At 44.7% G+C, this 21,926-nt stretch overlaps 1 protein-coding gene across 4 annotated transcripts in view; it reads right to left on the reverse strand.

Annotated features, from left to right (window-relative positions):
- MYO3B (myosin IIIB) overlaps positions 1-21,926 on the reverse strand; it is a 2,253,613-nt gene that overhangs the window by 776,499 nt on the left and 1,455,188 nt on the right. The gene's annotated exons all lie outside the window — the stretch shown is intronic.

Genomic DNA, 21,926 nt, shown 5'->3' on the forward strand with positions numbered 1-21,926 from the left:
GGCCCCCCGCATTTTGAAAACTACCAAGGGGAGGTGGCGGTCCCTGGGCTACCACGCTCCTTATTTCAGTATGGCCCCTGGGAGGTGGCAGTCCCCAGGGCTGCTTGGGGGGGGGGACTGGAGCCCCCCACATCTTTGTAATATAGCCCTGGGAAGGTGGCAGTCCCCAGGGCTGTGTGGGGGCCGCGTGGTGCCTCGCATTAAAAAAAAATAGCCCCGGGGAGGTGGCAGTCCCTTTATTAGTTATTGCCCTGCAGGGTCTAAAGTAAACGAAGCGCGGGAGCCCCCGCTTCATTTTTTAAAATGTTCTGTGGGATTTGCGGATCTACTGTGAATCCCGCCGAAAATGTAAAAAATGCTTTTTTTTGGCATGGACACCCTGAACAGGCCTAGGGGCTCAGGATGTTTCTACCCTGCCCCCTTTTCTTGTTTGTTAACCTTTTTGCTTCTCAAGAGATTAAGAAGTTGCACAGGCTCCCAGTCAAGTAATGCATCATGTTCAAGTCTCTTGGCATCGCTCATAAGATGTTGCATGACCTAGGGTCCCAAATTTTGAAAGACCTTTTTAATTGGTATACTCCTAAAAGGGTTCTGCAATTATCTTCAGTAAGCTTCTTGCCATGCCGAGAATCCATCTTGCCAGTTGAGGCAGTAAATCTTTCTCTCATTCTATTGCCAAGCTCTGGTACACCCGCCTCAGTCTGTTGCCTCTATAGAAAATCATCTCTAATTTAGGAAAAGCCTTAAAACCTTACTCATTAATCCCTAGGTTTCTCTTACCTGAAGTTTTGGTCAAATCTTTTGTTGATGTATATTTTAATTTAGCGCCCTGACGCCTTTGGACATGTGTGTGCTTTATAAGTTTAATTTCATTTCATTTCATATTCTTTATGAGGGGGAAGATCAAGGATTTGCTATAATGGACACTTAATTCTGAAAAGTCTCCAAACTCTTGCAGCACCTCAGCAATGGGAGTAATGTCCACCCTTAGGACTCGCACATATATGAGCATATTGTCCATTTACAGGGAAATTGCATGTGTGCGACTACCAAGTCGTAGGCCAAATCCTTGTCCCAGATTTCTTATCTTTTAAGCAAAAGGCTCGAGGGTGAGGACAAAGAGAATTAGGAACTGGGGTCTTCCCTGTCTTGTACCCTGTATGACCGAGTACGGTTCCAATATATGTTGTCCGAGGTTGTGTAATTATCTCTTTTAGGAATAAGTGCCCATACAAATGTAGATAGGGCTATCACCCCTCCAATTCAAACGTATTCGGAAATGAAGGCACTCCTCCATTGGAGACAGTGGGCACTTCAGTGCAGAGTCAGTGCGAAAAAAGATTTAGGTCATGTTTATATTGATCCAGGACCTGCTGGAAAGTATTTCTTTGTGAGTTTTTAGTTTGTTTCAGTGGTTTGCATGCAGTTAACTTCGTCCAGTCCACGACCTCCTCCTCCTGACAAAACCACTTGATGTACCAACTGAAAAGGTTTGCTACAAAGAGGGCTAATCAGACCTACTGAGGATTTAGGTAGCTGGGAAGCTTCCCACTACTGTAGTCGTAGGCCACAGCTGTGGACAGGAGAAGGGACTACACCTTCAATGCATTTTTATGGTACACCTGTGAGGGCAAGAGTTTCTCTATCAGTGGGTACGATATATTTTGGGTCTGTGATTAACTCGCAGTATGATGTGTGATTCCAGGGGGACAAAACTTGGCACTTGACTGCAGTGATGATGTTGAGCAGTGATTGGTATAGTCTTTGCCACCGTACTTGAAGTGGTAACTTCTACTGGTGTATCTTGACGTGGATCCAGTCACTGGGCTATGGACCATGATAGACAGAATTCTTCTGTCAAGCTGATGGGCAGTGCAACTTAAACTTAAGAAGAGAAGTTGTTAACACTGGGAATTAGTTGTTTGCATTATTCTAATTGCACATTGTCAGGCACAAGCAAATTAAGTAGTACTGGAAGAGAGGGAAAATAATTGCTCTGCTTATGATAATTATATATGGCCTCAACTTAGTCTTTTGGTTAGGAGTGGCTGTCATCAACAATGGGGCTCGGGAAAGGGCAAATGTCCATTTAAGTCCTGCTACTTCACACATTTTAGATATTTTATATTTTAATGTTCCTGTAAATCATTCTACTTTCCCTAAGGGCTCAGTCACAGGAGTATGCTTCCATCCATCTAGAAAGCATATAGACCAAGACAAAAGAGCAGCAATGGGGCATTTGAATGCAATATATATATATTGCCTGACATGGGAGCAAAACTTGAACCAAGCACAGGCACGTTAATGTTAGTATGTTCGAGTATGTATCTAGGGTTCAACGAGGCAGCTCCGCAAGTAGCACTTTATTATTGATGACTATGCATTGTTGCACTATGCACTTTATTTGTTTATGCAACCCCAATTTAGGGGAAGGTGGTACATTAGAGTGTCCATAAGGATGTCGGGCTGCAGTAATTTGGGTGGACATTCAAGAATGAATATTAGGGTGTACCACATGACTTGGTGCCATGACAGTGCATATAATCAAGGCGCATGGTAAAAATGAACTCCAGTGGTGTGATGATTTGATGCTGACAGAACGACAAACAGTTAGAAAGGTTTTAAAATGGCTTCCCAAAGTTAGAGCACCGGCTCACAATTCAATCTTGAAAACGTGTATTTGATCAGTAATGGGGGGAGAAGATCTTAGCACTAGGCACTTTATATAAAGGAAGGAAAGGAGTACCAATAAGGTTCCAATATTGGAGGGGCAAAAGTATTCAGATTCCCAATATATTATTAATTGAACAATACAATTGTTTTCTTTGATTATCAATTGAAATTGAGCAGTTTTTTGTACTGAAGAAGCTTTAAAAGTGACTGCTCCTATGTAGCTCCGGAAATGATTAGGGGCATGAAATGGGTTCTCGAAACCGGTAACCAGACCGGAGAGATCATGAAAGTGAGTATCTCCAAATTCTTGGGTAAATGTCACTGATTTTGCTTTGAAAGAAGACGGCAAACTCATTACAGGCCGACTAAGACCACTCCATATTTGCTTGGGAGCACGGACCTTAAAGAGCATTAGCCAGTTTAAAAAACTCTTTGGACTACTGTCAAGCATTATTGATACTTTGAATACAATACTAACAGTCAGCTTAATAAATGCACATTTGTACTCCAGAATGAGAGCTCTATATATAGGTTTTCACAAGGATTTAACCCAGGCGCCATTTGCGGTCCTGCCTGTGACATTTTTGTCTCCACTATCTAAGGTCTTCTGAGAACCAGAGAGTGGTGTGCTTATCCCTGCCATAGGTAACCCTTTTCAAGGGGGCAATAGTATCAAGGGCTCTGTTCAGCTAAGATGCAAAGTTGGATGCAGCCATGTCTGTATTCTGGAAAGGCACCGGAGAGTTCTCTGAAAGTGCCTTACTGAGCGTGCAGACTGAGATGTTTTTCAACTTTGCTGGTACAATTTCAAATACGTTATTTTGGGTTGAATCCTAAGCCCAGGGACAACAAGGGAAAGATGTACTGCACTGTGGTCGGGGCAGCTCAGTGGAAGTGCATCCTTAAGGCAGAGGAGCAGCGGAGAAGCAGCAGAGCGGCAGAGCACGAGGGGATCTGCCTGAATGGGGACCTTTTGACCTGGGCCCCTAATAAATACCTTGGTATTCAATTATACCTTGAGCCCACACATATTTCGGAAGGGAACTTGGGCAGGACGGTGAAATCACTGCGCTCTCAGTCCCAGTTTTGGACTAGCCCCCCTATATCTATGGCAGGGCGAACCGCCCTGTCAAAGTTGGTGATGCTCCCAGTATTGGTTCCCTCTCAAGTATTTTTGACAACTTGTCTCCCTTTTGGTAGGGCTGGTATGGGGACGGGGGAGACTTAGAGATGAACTACATAAGCTCAGGTTGCTACCATCAGTTGGGGTCATGGGAGCCCCTGATGTCCTACATTACTACTTTCCAGCATAACTCCGGTGGGTGGCATGCTGGCTTGGGATCATCATCACTAGGTGACAGGAATATCCCTTGCTCAAATACTTAGTGGTGCCCTATAAAGCACTCTGTTTCCCAGGTTTCCTTGTTCTGGATGATGCACTCTTCTGTTATCTATGGTCCAACGCTGCCTGAAGTGCAGCTTCCCCCATGCTGCCCGATCACGCCCGTATTCCCCACTTCTTCCCAGTCAGAGCATCCCTAGAGGATGGGGTACCTTAACACACAGAAAGTTGACACTGTGGCATGCTACAGGAATCACCACCCTGGGTGATCTGTTCTCCAACGGAACATTGTTGTCCTTTCTGTGGTAAATAATTTAATTACCGGGACTTAATTTGGTACAGAAACATAATAAAACAGCTCAGTAAATAAGAGGCAGAATCCGTGGTATTAGAGGTTCGGAATGGGCTTTATTCCAATGAACGATTATAATCGGTTGCTCCAAGTTCCGTCACCACGAAGGTTCAGGAAGTGAAGTACATACATGATTGACAAGAAATGACTTTTATAGAACATACAATACAATGAAGCGAATGCGGTAGGCGTAACAATTGATAAGGAAGATGACGATTCACCTGCGTAACCGAAAATGGGCGTAATGAGGAGTAAAAAGGAACATAATTGGTTATGATGTCATATATAGGTGGATCTATAAGATTATACTTGGCATAGATGCGTGCGCAGCAGCATGACGTGTGATTGTCGTGCAACTAGGGGGTGAAGGGGGCTTGACATTTAGCTCTACATGTGGAGACAAGAAGTCTGGAGGGTCAAGTCAACCTAATCCCAAATCATATCTAACATCCCATGTTTAAAGAACTATGTTATCCACAAAGGGAAGTCTCTTGGACAAAATCTATTCTATACTGACTGTGTGTGCGTGCACAAGCGTCTAAGTGTCTAAGTGTCTATATGAGATGCAAGGGGCAGAAACCTTCCATGGTAACAGGGCTATGAATTACTTGCATGAGGACAGAGAAACCGAGCCTTTGCTCGGTAGCTGGAAGAATGTTTACTTAAACTACTAGACAGGAATGCATCGGGCAGGGAACGGAGCAGATAATTTCGAAGGTGAAATACAGTTCTTGGCAGGCAGCAAGCTGATGTCAGGCTTCGTGAGCCGCGCAGAGAATGAGGCAAAGTTCATGGTCACGGTTGCAGGCTCAGACTGGAGCTTTCAGAGGCAGAAGGCAAGAAGAGTTCGATGACAGAATCAGGGCCTACTTGCCTGGACTGTAAAATGGCATAAGTGAACCATATAAAGCCGGTGGCCTTTCATATTTAAGAATGGAATATCCGGCCTTTTCATGGCGGATCTGACAAAGGACATGTTGGCGGTGGACGCACATGTGTTTGCGTCTTCATAACTAGAACTGGAGGGAACATACATGTACTTGTGATTCATACATGGAACCGTTGGGGTCCAAGATAGGGGACATAACTGATCAGAAAAATCCATATTTCCACATTCCCTCCTTGTCCCCTACTTGCCCGTTAAGAGATATCAATCTTCATCAATCCATTGATCTGTTCATATAACATCATTTGTTCTTCTTTCTTCTTCCGTGACGAATGAATTCTTGGTGGTGGAATACACGATGTGGCACACAGACCACAGATCGCTGGTCCACATTGTAGACATAGACAGCAACTGAATAGTATGAGGAGGCCAATACCTAGGAAAGATAGGACCTTCCATCCAAAGGTAGATAATATACTCCAAAACCAACCGGACCAAGTCCAGGTGCCTGGGTTCTGGTGTATCTGGTTACAATCTTATGAAGGCGAGTTATGGCCTTATATACAGATGGCGAATTTTCTGGTATGAAAATGCAACAGCTTGATCCGATGACCCTACAAGCTCCGCCCCTATCAGCCAGGATGACGTCAAGGACAAGACGATTTTGAAGCACAACAATCCGCATAGCAGACTGCTCTTCTGTTAAATTGCCTAAAGCGGAAATAGTTTCATTCACTACTGCTTCAAGGGTTCTAGTTAATCTACGTATCAGCTTACTATTAGTAACAGTACCTATATAGGGAAAGAGACCTTTATTGAAATCTGTGTATTTTTCCCATGCTGTTTCAGTGTAATCGACTATTGGGAGATCTCTCCTTACTCTACTATTTACTAAATGAATATTTCTGTGATAATCAGGAGGAGCTAAAAAAACAGGTGGCAAAAGGAATCCAATATAGCAAGTACCGTCCCAGTCTAGAGGCAAACGTACATATGCCGTCTGACCACATATGTAATAAGAATGGCGGGAAGCTCTAAATGTGGACTTGCCTTGATCACTAAACTCTACTACAGTCGTGCATTTACTATGGCCCATATGTATGGAACCATTTTTCCTTACACATAGTTCACCCTTTACTGGAAATATTGACATAGCGGGCAAAATTGGAGTAGTTTCGGATTCGACATTTAGGATCATAAGATTAAGCGTGAAATTACCTAATCCATACACTTCGTTTTCTAGATCAGTTCCTGTTCTCTGGGGAAGTCCCTCCTTGTTGGGGTAGCAGACCTTAAGTAAAATTAAGTTCAAATTTCCCCATACCCAGTTATCTTGACAAACTGCAGAATTCGAATCTAGAGAATTAATTAAACTAAACCATGCTCCACAGGAGCCGTTGTGTGTGAACGGGTATGGAAAGAGAGGTAAAATTCCTTTATAATTCTGATAGGGAGGGAGTCGGCCACATATCCAACAATTTGTAGCATTGCTAACCTGATGGGAGTGATGTAACATACTAATAAAAGTGTTATTGCGCAGCGCAAATCTATAAGACAACTCAAGCGGAGATAATTCACTAAAAGAATGTTCAGCAGTAACATTGTAAACAGGTCTAGAAGTAGGATAATATATGAGCAACAATATACTTGCAGTAATTATTAAAAGACTCAAGAAAAACAAAATTAATAACGTCATTATGCAATGGCTACGCAATGATTTACAGTACGCATGTCGCTTCAACATTTTTCGCGATTTTCCATGATTCAGGTCTAAGGGATACATGTCGGAGACAGATTCAACCGCTTCACCTTGGAGAGGACTTAAACAATCAAATCGTCCGACGGTCTAGGCCTTAGTTTTAGTTTATAGAGTTCCTTGCTGTTGGTCTCAGCCAAAGGTAGTTTTGAGTCAATGGGTGAAGACACACGAGGGGGGCTATTCACATCCGAAGGAAGTCCATGAAATTTCTTGATATGACTTGAATGCACCCATCCTTTTCTGCCTTCGATCTTCACGGCTGTCCTTGTGGTGAGCAGAACCAATTTGGGTGATCTCCACCTGGGCTCCAGCTGAGTCTTTCGGTCGAAATTCCTCACAAGAACGAGGTCCCCCGGAACTACGTCAAGGGGTTTCACCTCAGTGTTGTCGGGAAAGGTTGCAGCTACCTGTGAACGACAAGATTGTAGTGCAGACATCAAGGAAGCTAAGTAATCTGTCAGCATATTACAGTCAATATCAGTTATTTTTCGTGGCATAGGCGTCCCCCACATATTTGGTGGTCTGCCGAAGATCACTTCATACGGGGATAGCCCTGTTCGAGAGTGTGCTACCATTCTTGTGTAAAAGAGTGCAACTGGTAGTGCTACTACCCAGTCGACACCTTTCTCCCTGCATATTTTGGACAATCTAATTTTCAGGGTCTGATTATGTCTTTCTACGAGACCTGCTGCCTCAGGGTGTCGGACACAGTGGAATTTCCACTGATAACCTAACAAAAGTGAAACATGTTTCATTAATTCGGATGAGAACGGCTGGCCGTTATCTGAGTGAACAACACGTGGTAAACCGTATCGTGGGAAGAATTCTCGAACCAACTGTTTGGCAGTAGTCGGGGCAGTGTAATCTGAAACCGGGTATGCCTCCGTCCAACGGGAAAGAGCACAAACAACTACGAGAACGTATTTGAATCCTCGACATCGTTCCATCTGGATATAATCCATCTGGAGGACTTCAAAAGGGTGATCAGGAGGATGAAATCCACCCTGTTCTACGGGAACGCTTTTTCCTGGGTTGAACTGGCAACAGATCATACAGGTACGGACCTTTTGTTTGGCTGCTGCTCGTAAATGTTTATTGAACCAAATGTGTTGAATGCTATCTAGCATAGCTTTTTCTCCTAGATGTGCTGGACTATGTATAGTGTTAATTATAACTTGGACCATTGAATCAGGAAGGAACCACACAGACTTTTCCTTCATAATCCATCCTTGATCCGTTTGGATCCCTCCTAATTCGGTCCATTTCTTTATTTCATCTGGTGTAGCATGTGTCTGGATGTCAATTACGTCAAAAGTAGGATCTTTAACTGTCATACAATGTGTCGGCGTCGGGACTATTATCTTTGTCATGTCGGATGTTTGTGTTTGAGCAGTCTGTTTAGCTGTTCTGTCGGCTAGATCATTGCCTTGAGAAATGATATCAGTGACTTTCGTATGAGCTTTACATTTCATAATTGATATTGCAGTCGGTAGATGTATCGCATCTAATAAAGCATGAATGAGGGGTCCGTGTTGAATGTGGGCACCGTGGGAAGTTAAATAACCTCTCTCTCGCAACAGCACGCCGAAGTCATGTACAACTCCGAATGCATAACGTGAATCAGTGTATATGTTGACTTTTTTACTTGTGGCTTGAATACAGGCTTGTGTCAGAGCGATGAGCTCTGCGGCTTGAGCTGACAAAGTATTTATATGATTTGTTTCAATGACTTCAGTATCTGTTGTGACTGCGTAAGCAGCCACTAACTCTCCTGTATTTGTTCTCATACATGAACCATCTACATACAATGTCAGGTCTGGATCTGACAATGGGACATCGGTTAAGTCTTGTCTGGGTTTCGTCGTTATAGTAATAACTTCAATACAGTCATGGGCTAGTGGGTCTGTTCCGATTACTGGCAAAAGTGTGGCAGGATTCAATGTGTTACAGCGTCTGATTTCTATATGTGGCTGGAACAATGTAAGTTCGTACCCTGTAAGTCGCGCTATAGTCAAGTGTTGTGTTTGCGTTCTATTTACAAGAACCTCTACCGCATGTGGTACTTGAACTGTCAATGGATGTCCTAACACTATGGCATCGCTTTGTCGTATTGCTAAAGCTGTCGCTGCCACTGATTTCAGGCACGCAGGAAGAGCCTGAGCTACTGGATCTAATGTACTAGAAAAATAAGCACATGGTTTGTGTGCTCCTGCTTGTTCCTGTGTGAGTACTGACAAGGCAGTACCTTTGCGCTCTGTAACAAAGAGTGTAAACTGTTTTCTGTAACATGGCGTTGCTAAAACAGGTGCTTGACATAAAGCTTTCTTTAGGCTTTCAAAAGCTTGTGTATGTTCCTGAGTCCAAGGGAGAACAGTCGATGTGGCTGCCTCCTGTGTTGTCAACTGAATGAGCGATTTTGCTAGAAATGCATATTGAGGGATCCACTGTCTACAGTATGAAGTGAGGCCTATGAAAGCCCGCACCTCCTTTTGTGTCTTGGGTATTTGCATGAGCGATTTTGCTAGAAATGCATATTGAGGGATCCACTGTCTACAGTATGAAGTGAGGCCTATGAAAGCCCGCACCTCCTTTTGTGTCTTGGGTATTTGCATGTTAGCTATTAACTGAATGCGGTCGGGTGTAAGCTGCCTTCCCTCCTTGGACAGCGAGTGTCCAAGATAAATAACTCGCTGGACACAGAATTGCAGCTTAGAAGGGGACACCTTGTGTCCCTTTTCAGCTAGAAATTGTAAAACTGTCAGTGATGCTTTCTCACATTCGGGTTCGCTTCTAGCGGTGATCAACAGATCATCGACATATTGAAGCAAGGCAGTGTTAACTGGCATGTGGATACTGTCAAGTTCTCGTTTCAGTGCTTGGCTATAGATGCTGGGGCTTTCTGTAAATCCTTGAGGTGCGCGTGAGAATTTAAAGCTACGTCCATTTAAACTAAATCCGAACAAATATTGGCTTTCCGGATCTATTGGGACGCTGAAAAAGGCGTTTTTAAGATCAATTACAGTAAAGAATGTTGCTTCGGAATCAATGGCTGTCAATAATGACGAGATATCAGGGACCACAGGGAATTGTGGCACAATGCACTTGTTTAATTCGCGCAGATCAATAACCAATCGATATACTGGCAGGGCCTTTGGATCTGTTCGTTTAAGAATCGGAATTATTGGTGAATTACATACATTGGAGTCTGTTTCCACAACCACTCCTTGGGCAATGAGCTCGTCAATGATTTGCAGCAAAACCACTACAGCATCTGGGGGTAACTTGTATTGTCGCATTCGTGGTAGTACCACTCCTGCCTTTAATGTGACTCGATATGGTGTAATATTCATGCAACCAACATCAGTAGGGCCTTGTGCCCATAGATGTGTAGGTAAAGTCTGCAGTCGGGGATCCATGTCTCTAGATACATAGTGACCTTTAAAATCACGTAAAAACAATCTTACTCCTTCCGGAGAACAACATATTATGGCTCCTAGAGCTTTCAGTGTTTTTATTCCTAACAGATTTTCTGGACATGATTTAGTAAGCAATAAATCGGTAGTTCGGGTCAAAGGTCCTATCGTAAGTGGAAGAGGTTGTGACACTTCATTAACAATAGGTTTTCCTGAAAAACCAAGGGAGATATTCTGAGAGCCTGAGAGGGGTGCCCCTGGAACTTCACTACGTTTTATGGTCGTTCGACTTGCCCCTGTATCGAGTAAAAATTTTCTGTCTTGGCCTAACAATTCACTATGTACATAAGGTCCTTCTTGATCTACAGGGATCTCGATAAGGGGTAAGTCAACTTCCCTCTCTAGGCTGGTTCATGCGTATCGTTGGTAATCAGGATAGTCGTACTGTGCGGTCTGGTACAGTTGTCGTGTCGTGGTTTGTGTGGCAGCAACGGGCAGCGCTGGTGCAGCTGGCACAAACTGTACAGACTGTGGTGGAGCTGGCATGTACTGTGCGTGCTGCGGAGCTCCTTGTTCATTCTGATCCTGTCTAGGTGGCCGTGGTCTTTCTTTTGTATTACCTATGGCGATATTATGTTTCAAAACTGGACAATCGTGTACGTAATGACCTGGCTTTTTACAATAATTGCATGTCCCTTTTACAGGTCCTGCTGAATCACCGGAATGTGTCATACCCTTTTTATGTCCTTCAGCTGGAACTGTCTGAGAAACTAGCATTTTCATTTTTGTGTCTTTCATGCGTCTGTGTTCATGTTCTTGTTCCTCTCTAATTCTATTGTGATGGTACTGTAACATTTGTAACATTTGTGATGGAGTGTTACCTTGCCAGGTACTCTCGAATTTTAATACTCTATTCTTTACTTGGGGCAGGGCATTTTCTACTAATTTTGTTACAAACAGATGTGGGTATGATTCGCTACTTGCTTTTATGCCACTATTTATACCAAAACATTTTTCAAATCGGGCATAGTAATCACTAGTGTCTTCATCTTGCTTCTGTTTACAGGCTGAAATTGTACCCCAATCTTCCTTTTTCGTAGTTAATAAACGTGGCAGTACCTGTACTAATAAACCTGGTAGTGCTTTAGTTTTATCCCCAAGTCCTGCTCCTGCAGTTCGGGCCTTTTCTTCTGCTTCTAATACTGACCATTCTATTTTTTGGTCTCCTACCTCCCACTCTTTTTCCCTGAGTTTCTCATAAATGCCAGCAGGCATTAATACCTTTAATATTGTCATAATGTCGGGATAGGTATACTCTCCCATGAGTAACATGTCTTTAATTTCTCGGTGAAAACCCGCTGGATCTTTGTCATGACTGGGTACCACTTTCTTCATTTCTAACAATTCTATTTTTGATATGGGCGTGTATACAAATACGCGTTTAAACTCATTGTCCTCGCCCTTTATTGGGTGTACTTCTCGTAGAGGATTCTGTCTGTCCATATAATACGTGGTTCTTTCCTTAATGGGTAGTGAAACATGTTCTGAACATACAAAAAGAATGTATTGCTTTCTTGATTCTAGTATTTCTTTAATTAATTTAGTACCTGAACCTCTCCATCTATTCATGAGTAATTCAGTCAATATATCAGGTAAGGGACCAGGGTCCGAATGCTGACTCTGATATAGTATAAGGAGTTGTTGAATCATATAAATCCCAGCTAAACGCTGTTCATCTGGGGTGAGATTCAAAAATGTGCGTGCTACTGTATCATCACTATATTTTCCGGGACTGTCAACCCAATGGACAGCCGACCTGGCTAATTCTTGTTCATCCATAGAATCGAGAAAATGATAACCCCTTCGTTCTCGGAGTAATTTGTCAGCTGCTCGGAACGAATGCTCGTTAGACCTTATATGGACTATGGGTGTTGGGAAACTCCTGTTATTGTCTGGACATATCGGACGTATCGGGTCAATAAGACATCTATTACTATTACAAGATCTTCCTCTACCTACATAGGCTATAGTGTCTGACTGTCCTGTGGGCAGTCCTGATCCTTCTTCCTCGCTTTGTTCGAACTGGTCTACCGCTAATCTTTCTTCGTGTAGGCGTTCTAATTCTTTACGGATCTTTCGGCACATGGCTATTATACAATTCTGCTTATCATGTCTTCCTTCTGATATATTCTGACTCCATCTGGTAAGAATTTGCATTGCTTCCGGGTCTACCCCTGGTCGGTCTTGATTTCTGATCACACAATTTATGAGGAAACGTAACAGTTCCCCCTGTATCTCCACTTTCTGATATTCCATAGCTCTTCCTCGACTTTCATGATGCACTCTGCATCCCAGGTCCCCGCTGCGGGCCACCTCTGACTTTCTGGTAATTCCTTGGTGTAGTCTACCCATAAATCAAGAAATAATATAGCGTCTAAGCCATGTTTATGATACATGAAGTACCCTGGAGTGTCCCTAGGAGGAATAGGAACGGCTTCTTCGAGTACCCCTTTTCTTGTTGTGATCTGTCTTAATTTTGAAAAGAGCGGCATATTGAGAACTAATCTGATACTTGATTTAAAACAAAACTTAATACAGTAACCACGATAATGAACAGTCATTCATACCACAATATGCAGAACGTACTTAAAACATTTAACATTTAACATTTACCTGAACAATCAATAATGATGATGATCTAAGGAAAACTTAAATCACTAAACATAATACTCGACATTAACTGAATTATATACTTGATATACTGCTAAACAGTACAGATACACTGCTGAAACAGTGCAGACCGGATTTGTGTACCCAAACCCGTCTTGACCGGCACAAACTATGTGCACGTCAGAAAGCCTCCCCAGTAATGGTACTCACCGGGTAGCTCGGAAACGGAAGGCCTCGGAAACTGGACTGAACTTGAACCGGACTGGACTCGACTCGAACACTGCGGAGACTGGACTCGACTTGGGACTTCGGAAACTGGTGGGCCTCTGTATACCTCGGATCTTGCTCTCTCAGCTAGGCTCTGGTCGGGATACTTCGCACTTCTCACCGCCTCGTCTGGGTGTTGATCGCAGCCTCAGTCGCCCCCGCTTGACCGGAGGGAGATACAGGAAATCCTGCTGGTACGCGTTATTGTCCGTCCAGCTGTGGCAGGAGACCGGGCCTGCAACTCACCGCCGGCGCGTGAGATGAGAAAGTGTCCCTGTTCGGGCGCCATTCATGTGGTAAATAATTTAATTACCGGGACTTAATTTGGTACAGAAACATAATAAAACAGCTCAGTAAATAAGAGGCAGAATCCGTGGTATTAGAGGTTCGGAATGGGCTTTATTCCAATGAACGATTATAATCGGTTGCTCCAAGTTCCGTCACCACGAAGGTTCAGGAAGTGAAGTACATACATGATTGACAAGAAATGACTTTTATAGAACATACAATACAATGAAGCGAATGCGGTAGGCGTAACAATTGATAAGGAAGATGACGATTCACCTGCGTAACCGAAAATGGGCGTAATGAGGAGTAAAAAGGAACATAATTGGTTATGATGTCATATATAGGTGGATCTATAAGATTATACTTGGCATAGATGCGTGCGCAGCAGCATGACGTGTGATTGTCGTGCAACTAGGGGGTGAAGGGGGCTTGACATTTAGCTCTACATGTGGAGACAAGAAGTCTGGAGGGTCAAGTCAACCTAATCCCAAATCATATCTAACATCCCATGTTTAAAGAACTATGTTATCCACAAAGGGAAGTCTCTTGGACAAAATCTATTCTATACTGACTGTGTGTGCGTGCACAAGCGTCTAAGTGTCTAAGTGTCTATATGAGATGCAAGGGGCAGAAACCTTCCATGGTAACAGGGCTATGAATTACTTGCATGAGGACAGAGAAACCGAGCCTTTGCTCGGTAGCTGGAAGAATGTTTACTTAAACTACTAGACAGGAATGCATCAGGCAGGGAACGGAGCAGATAATTTCGAAGGTGAAATACAGTTCTTGGCAGGCAGCAAGCTGATGTCAGGCTTCGTGAGCCGCGCAGAGAATGAGGCAAAGTTCATGGTCACGGTTGCAGGCTCAGACTGGAGCTTTCAGAGGCAGAAGGCAAGAAGAGTTCGATGACAGAATCAGGGCCTACTTGCCTGGACTGTAAAATGGCATAAGTGAACCATATAAAGCCGGTGGCCTTTCATATTTAAGAATGGAATATCCGGCCTTTTCATGGCGGATCTGACAAAGGACATGTTGGCGGTGGACGCACATGTGTTTGCGTCTTCATAACTAGAACTGGAGGGAACATACATGTACTTGTGATTCATACATGGAACCGTTGGGGTCCAAGATAGGGGACATAACTGATCAGAAAAATCCATATTTCCACATTTCTGGAACTATGTGCCCAGTATGAGCTTCATATTATCTATTTTTAGCTTTATGGCACTGTTCAGCGAACACTCACCCGATACTGGAATGTAGTAGACAGAGAACCGGATACACAGACCCTACTCCATGCATTACATAAACTGGGCATGGTCGATACCTTGTCACATGTCTTTTTAAAACATTCCAACGGGAACCCTCCACCATATTAGCTCCCCAAAACACTTTGGTGAGCGACATCTCTGGGACTGGGGCTTAGCGACTCAGAATGACTAAGTTCCTCGAGTACCACCACAAAATTCCCCAGGAATGCTCGATTTCAGTGTATACAGTTTTACATTCTCCATGGAGCCTACTTGACCCCTCACAGATTGTACATAATCTATCCAGCAGTGGCAGAGCATCTTGTGCAGATTTACTACACATGATGTGGTTGTGCTCATTACTACAAACATACCGGCTAAAGGTGCTTCACAACATCTCACAGGCCACTGAGAGAACAGATGTCACAAATGCCCAACATTGCTTGCTAGGCTTGTTTACTAGATGCAAAAACAAGAAGGCCACAACGGCATTTACAGAGTTAAATCGCCTTTTAGCTAAACGAGCAGTGACAATATAGAAGAAGTCCCTGCTCTTTCCCCAGTTGTTACAGTGGAGAAAGGAAGTCATACGATGGGCAAACGTGGACAATACTGCCCTCCACAGGGAAGAAAAGAGAGGCCTTTGCAAGTACTCAGTGGCAGAGTTTTAGGATCCAATCCTGCATGATTTTGTACAGTACACCAACAGTGATACTAGACTGCTGTGAGGTTGCAGGCCCCCCAGCCTACAGCATGCCCAAGAGATTTCCCACTCCAGTTGTGGGGTAGGGATGCCCCCCAACCCCATGGTACTGTTTGTGCACCTTCCTCAGCAGGATCCAGTAACGCACTAGAGAAGGATTGTTTTCCTAAGGTCTGATTAACAGCATGATTGAAAGAGGGCAAGGTACATAGGGCCTCATGTAGGTAGCCAAATACCGGTCGGTAACGGCCGATTTTCGGTAAATATGCCGTTACCGACCGGTAATCAGACAAGTGAGATGTAGGAGTCCAAAAACCACTTTTCGGTAAATATGAGGCGGTAAATACCGATTCATAGTTACCGAATTCTAAAATACCGATTCATATTTACCGAATACATTATTAACGAATCGGTAAATATGAAGTGGTAAATATGAAGTGGTAAAAATTGAAAATGACATGTAGGAGCAGTCGGTAATTAAGAAATCCAGGAAAATCGGTAAATAAGAGTCGGTAATTAACACGGATGGAAAGCAGGTGGTAACCATCAACAATGCATATAAGCAATCCCAAAATGCAACAGCGTGGACAACATGGCCGCCATGTACGTCATTGCAAGGCGCCTACGTCTACAGGCAGCAGGACTGAGGGTGTGGCGACGGGAGGAACAAATCTACAGACAGCGCATCACACTATTCCAGCTGACTGATGCAGAGATACATGAGAGGTACAGGCTACACCCCGAAACCATCATGGACTTAATCAGGGACCTTCACCCACTCCTGGACCAGCCAATAAGAAGGGCGCACGCCATACCCCCACATGTGCAGGTGCTCTGCAGCCTACATCTGTTGGCATCCGGCAGTTATCAGGTGGTGATAGCTGCGGTGGGTGGGGTATCCCAGAGTTGCCTGTCACGTTTCTTCAGGAAGTTCCTGGATGCCATGATGCAGAGAATGCACCACTACATCAGCTTCCCAAACACACAGGCTGCACTGCAGAAAACAAAAACAGACTTTTATCACATGGCACAGTTCCCCCATGTCATCGGCTGTATTGATGGTACACACATCCCAATCTGTCCTCCAGCTGACACAGAGCACATCTACAGGAACAGGAAGTCCACCCACTCCATCAATGTGCAGGTGATCTGTGATGCAGGGAACATCATCACAGATATTGTTGCAAAGTTTCCTGGGAGCACCCACGACTCTTACATCTTCCAGAATAGTGGGATCTACACACGACTGAGAGCCGGAGAATTCGGAGAGGGATACCTGCTGGGTAAGTAACAGTGACGCCCCTTGAAACCTGCAAATCAGAGTGTATAGAGGCATGTAACTGATGGTTCCCTTTTACTCATCCAGGCGACAGTGCATATGCATGCCGTTCATTCATCCTCACTCCCTACCTACACCCAGCAACCCAGAGTGAGAGACGATACAACGTGGCCCACAAATCTACACGCAATGTGGTGGAGCGCACGTTTGGACTGCTGAAGAGCAGGTTCCGCTGCCTCCACAAGAGCGGAGGCGCACGCCAGTACAAACCCATCACCTGCTGCAAGATAATTGCCACTTGTGCAATGCTGCACAACCTTGCCACGAAAAAAGGTACAGATGTGGAACTAACATATTTTGAGGACAACGAGGATGAGTCAGGCCAGCCAGAGGGCAGCGCAGCTAGAGTGCCAACTGCAATCGATGGGAGAGAGAGACGGGCAGAGATCACATGCAACTATTTCTGAGTAAGTGAGGGGACACAGCGAGTCGTGAGAAGTCATGACGTAGTTTAATGTGGCACCACGCCATGAACACATGAACAGGCCAATCTGGCAATATGCCATCTATACAATGAGTATGTCCAGGGTTACGTCACCCAATGGCAAGTGGATAAGCAGGGCCACATCAATGTTTGCGCATACGCGCTGCAGTGGTGGATTGCACGGCCTGTGCATCCTCACTAGAGCCAACCCCAAGCCGCCTGCTGCTCCTGCGTGCTTCGGGGACGGGGGGTGTGATGCTGCTGCTGGTGTCGATGCTCTCCGCAGCATCCCCTGCAGCAGTTGTCGACGCCTGACTTGTCAATAGCACCCCTAGTGCACTTGTCACCTGCACCATCCCCCGTGACAGGTCGCTGCAGCACTGTGTTAGGCCCTCCTGCATCGTCACAGAGCGCCGGCAAAGTAGGGAAGTCGCAGTTGCCAGACGGTTGAGTGCCCTGCTGGGAGTGTCCCTTCTCTGGCGTTCCCGGCGCCGTGCTTCGATGTCAGCATCTAATTTGCTGCACAACTGCTGGATTGACTGGGACATGTCCCGAATGCCCGCAGCCATGCCGCCAATGTTTGTGTCCATGTTGACTAAGCTTGTCCTCATCACCCGCATGTGCCTCTGGACTGACATTACTGCCTTTGATTGCAGGCGCTGTTGCTTCAACATTTGGCCCTCGAGCCCCAAGAAGACACCATGGCCGTCAGTGGGTGCTGGTGGACTCTGGACACGCGACCTGCGGCGCCCTCTTGCTCCCGTCTGTGCTGCCTGTGATGTTTGGGGCACAGTGGGATGGCTCCCCTCCTGGGGCCCGGTGCGGTCTTCTGGGCCCATGCTGTCGTCTGACGAGGTGTCTAAGGCTCGTAGCCTGGCTGCTGGACGCCTCCTCATTCTCACACCTGCAAGCGGAGATGTGGCCGGTGAATCGAACATGAGTGGCGATGCTGGCTCTGGTGGTGGTGATGCTGGCTCTCGGTGAGGTGATGCTGGCTCTGTGTGCGGCGAGGCTGGCTGCGTAGGTGGTGCGGCTGCAAGTGGGCCTGCTCCCTGGTCTGCACTCGTGCTGGCTAGAGGTGATTTTTGTGGCCGGTGTGCCGTCTCCCCTGCAGCATGCCCTGTACTGCATGATGTCACATCTGTGGACAGAAAAACAACATTGGCTCAGTGTCCCCGAAGGGCTGCATTGCAAGCGTCACAATAAATCATTTCACATTCCAATCTGTCCTCTGTCTCCTTGTGCCTCGAGTGCGTGACATGCCTTGTTGCCCTGTGACATTTACGTCATGGTTAGTGTTGCCCTGACTACATCTCCCGGAATGCATTGCCTGTCTGCACTGACACGTGTGGACTGCAGTGTGATTCTCGTGTCACAATGGGGGATGTGGGATAGGGGTAGGGGCGGCTACATTGCTGTGCTTTCGTCTTACCTTGGTGTGTTGCGGCTCTGGCAGAGCTGTCGGCGTCCCCAAGACCCACGACGCTCTCTTGCTCGAGTGTGGCCGCCACCAGCTCCTCCAGTTCGGTGAGGGCAGGTGCCCTGTTGGTTCCACCTCCGGTCTGGCTGGCCTCCTTCTGGATGTCGCCCATCTTCCTCTTGGTCACAATCCTCAGGTCATACCAGCGCTTTTTGAGGACCTCAATTTCCCTGTGGGTCACTCCCACAGCATTGACCTGCGCCTGGATGGCCAGCCATATGTTGCGCTTTTCGGCCTCAGGCACTTGCAGGGATTGCCTCCCAAACAGCTTCTGGTGCTGCTTCACCACCTCCTCCACCAGCACCTGGAGTTCCTTGGGGCTGAATTTGAGCTTCCTCCTCCTTTCCCCTCCGTCTTTCTGTGTGCTCTGGCTGGACATGCTGTTCGTTTCCCGCTCGCACATGCAACTGCTCCCTGCCTCTCCTCTGCACTCCGAGCCTCTCCAGGGTCGGCTAATTATGTACACCTGCCTGGGTGTGGCCACTTCGGCTAATTGTGTACACCTGCCTGGGTGTGGGCAGTTCCTGGTTGGGTGGGCTGTCGTTGCACAGGATTAGCTGTTTCGTCAAGTCATGTGATGTTATTTACCGAATCCGTACGTACCGATTCGGTATTTTCCGATTCGGTAGATACCACCTCGGTATTTTCCGAATCGGTAGATACCACCTCGGTATTTTCCGATTCGGTAATTTTCACCTCGGTATTTACCGAATCGGTGAATTCCGATTCGTATTTACCGACTGTTACCGAATCGGTAACTGTTACCGAATTTTTACCTACATGTAACTTACCGATTCTAACCTACATGAGGCCCATAATCTCTTACCATACCCTGGGAGTGAAATGTGCAGCAGGTTTGAGAGGTTTATTATTTCTAGGTCTGCCCATGTTGAATAATGAAGTATGTACAACATTGCTTTCGTGTCTTGTTTCCTTTGTAAAATCAATAAGAATATATTTAAAAACAAAAAAAATAAAAAATTAAATGATTAAACTTCACATTACCCTTGAAGACTTGACAATGGGCCACATGCATCAACGAGAAAACTGCTCGCAAACGGGCAGATTAGCAGAATCTGCCCCTTTGCGACCGGTATTTTTGCATTTGGGATGCATCATCCCAAATGCAAAAATCGCTATTTAAGGAATCTCTAAATAGCGATTCCTTAAATTGCGATTGCATTTAAGGAATCCCAAATTGAGATTCCTTAAATGCAATGCATGAAAGTTTAAAAATTCGCGATTTCGCTAATAGGGGGAGCAAATTACCATGAAGTTGAACTTCATGGTAATTTGCAAAAACTTTGAAAAATGCACTAAAGTGCATTTTTCAAAGTTCCATTTTACACACACACATGCCCTTGGGGCATGTGTGTGTGCAAGATGTATTCATATGCAGATTTCAGGGGTGCAACAGGGTGTCTTTTTGACGCCCTGGCACCCTTGAAATAGCATGAGCAATTTGCGATTCTCTAATTGAGATTAGCAAATTGAGAAAGTCCTCCCATTCATTCCTATGGGCCGGCCCATAGGAATCAATGGGGAGGTATTCCTTAATTGCGACTCGCAATTTGCGAGTAGCAATTAAGGAATGTTTAGAAATCGCTATTTTGTAAGCGATTTCTACATGCATAGCCTTTAGCTATTCCTTATTAGCGAGTCCTTATTTTTCGCTATTAAGGAATCGCAAATGGCATTGTTGATGCATGTGCCAGTTTGTCTTTGCCAAACCAAAACTTTTACCCGTACTATCCATTTAGTGTCTGGTAGCTATGGAGTAGTTTGCGAAAGAGGAAATTGCAGCATTTTAATGGGACACACTAACTGTAATGTGATCATACCTAAGCAACCTGCCTTAATCACTTTCTCCATATTTACACCAGTTGAGATGCCGTGAACTATCTTCCCATTTGGTATACTGTCCAGTCAGAGTGATGTCCCTGATCAAACTGGAAAGTGCTAAGTTTGTGGCAACCAAGCCTACGAGTGGCTGCCTAAAGACTAGTCCAGTTCTAGCTAACTTGGATATGAAATGCAGCCATTAGCATTTTGTCATGATTGTTTGCTATCTTGCAATTGAGTTATGGAATGAGTTTGTCAACCCATGAGATTTGTTGAGTTGATAAGGTGCTAAAGAAAGTGGCTAATGGTCATAAGCTAATAAATAATCAGTTATTAGCACAAAGAACTGTGATTTTATTAAACTATGTGACTGTTGATTTTCTCATGGCTTCTAATGGTGACATTTGTGCTAATATTGCTTTAGAATGTTTCATTTTTATCCCCAAATACTTCTGTAGAAATAACAAACTGATAATGTACTTGGAAGCCTTTAGGACGAGCACACTCTTGATGATGAATCTGAATGGACCTCTGGTCCTGGGAACAAAGTACCTATGGAGGGCGGGGTATATTAACCCAATGTTGTACTGATCATTGTCATTGTTCTTCTGATGATTTACCTTCTCATCTAATAACATTGACTTTTCGCAACAGTTTGTGTTACCACAATGGTTTTACACTACAGTTAAAATGTTCACTATTTTGGGATCCTAAGCTCTCATTAGAATGCTTCCTCTGAAGGACTAGAAGCACAATTCTAATGTTACCTTCCAGTATTTAACACATACAAAATTCCATTTTGTGATTGCCAACAGTGATAAAAACCAGGGTATAATAAATAATGCCTTAATGACAAAAAAGGCTTATGACAAGAATGCATATTTGATTAATTTATGGGAAAATAATACATACTTCTTTCAGTCAATCACGTGTTCAGCACAGCAAGCAAATCATAGCAGAGACTGACTAAGAAATGATCATTGTGTTCACAGTTCATTAATCTACAGCACCGTTAAAAACAGAGGCTGCCAAGTTAGGATTGTGAAATAGTACATGTGATGCACGAGGCTTACATATGTGAAAATTAACATAAAGAATGGTTTTTAAAACTGCATACCAAACCCCCCATTTAATGTTTTGTGTGGATTACAGTAGATTTGCGGCCTTTCTTGAGATATTGAGCCACCCATTCTCTCTGGTGGGCTATGTCTAAGAGGTGCTTTGTATACTCACAACAA

This window comes from Triturus cristatus, chromosome 3_1, assembly GCF_964204655.1.
Source record: "Triturus cristatus chromosome 3_1, aTriCri1.1, whole genome shotgun sequence".
NCBI classification, from domain to species: domain Eukaryota; kingdom Metazoa; phylum Chordata; class Amphibia; order Caudata; family Salamandridae; genus Triturus; species Triturus cristatus.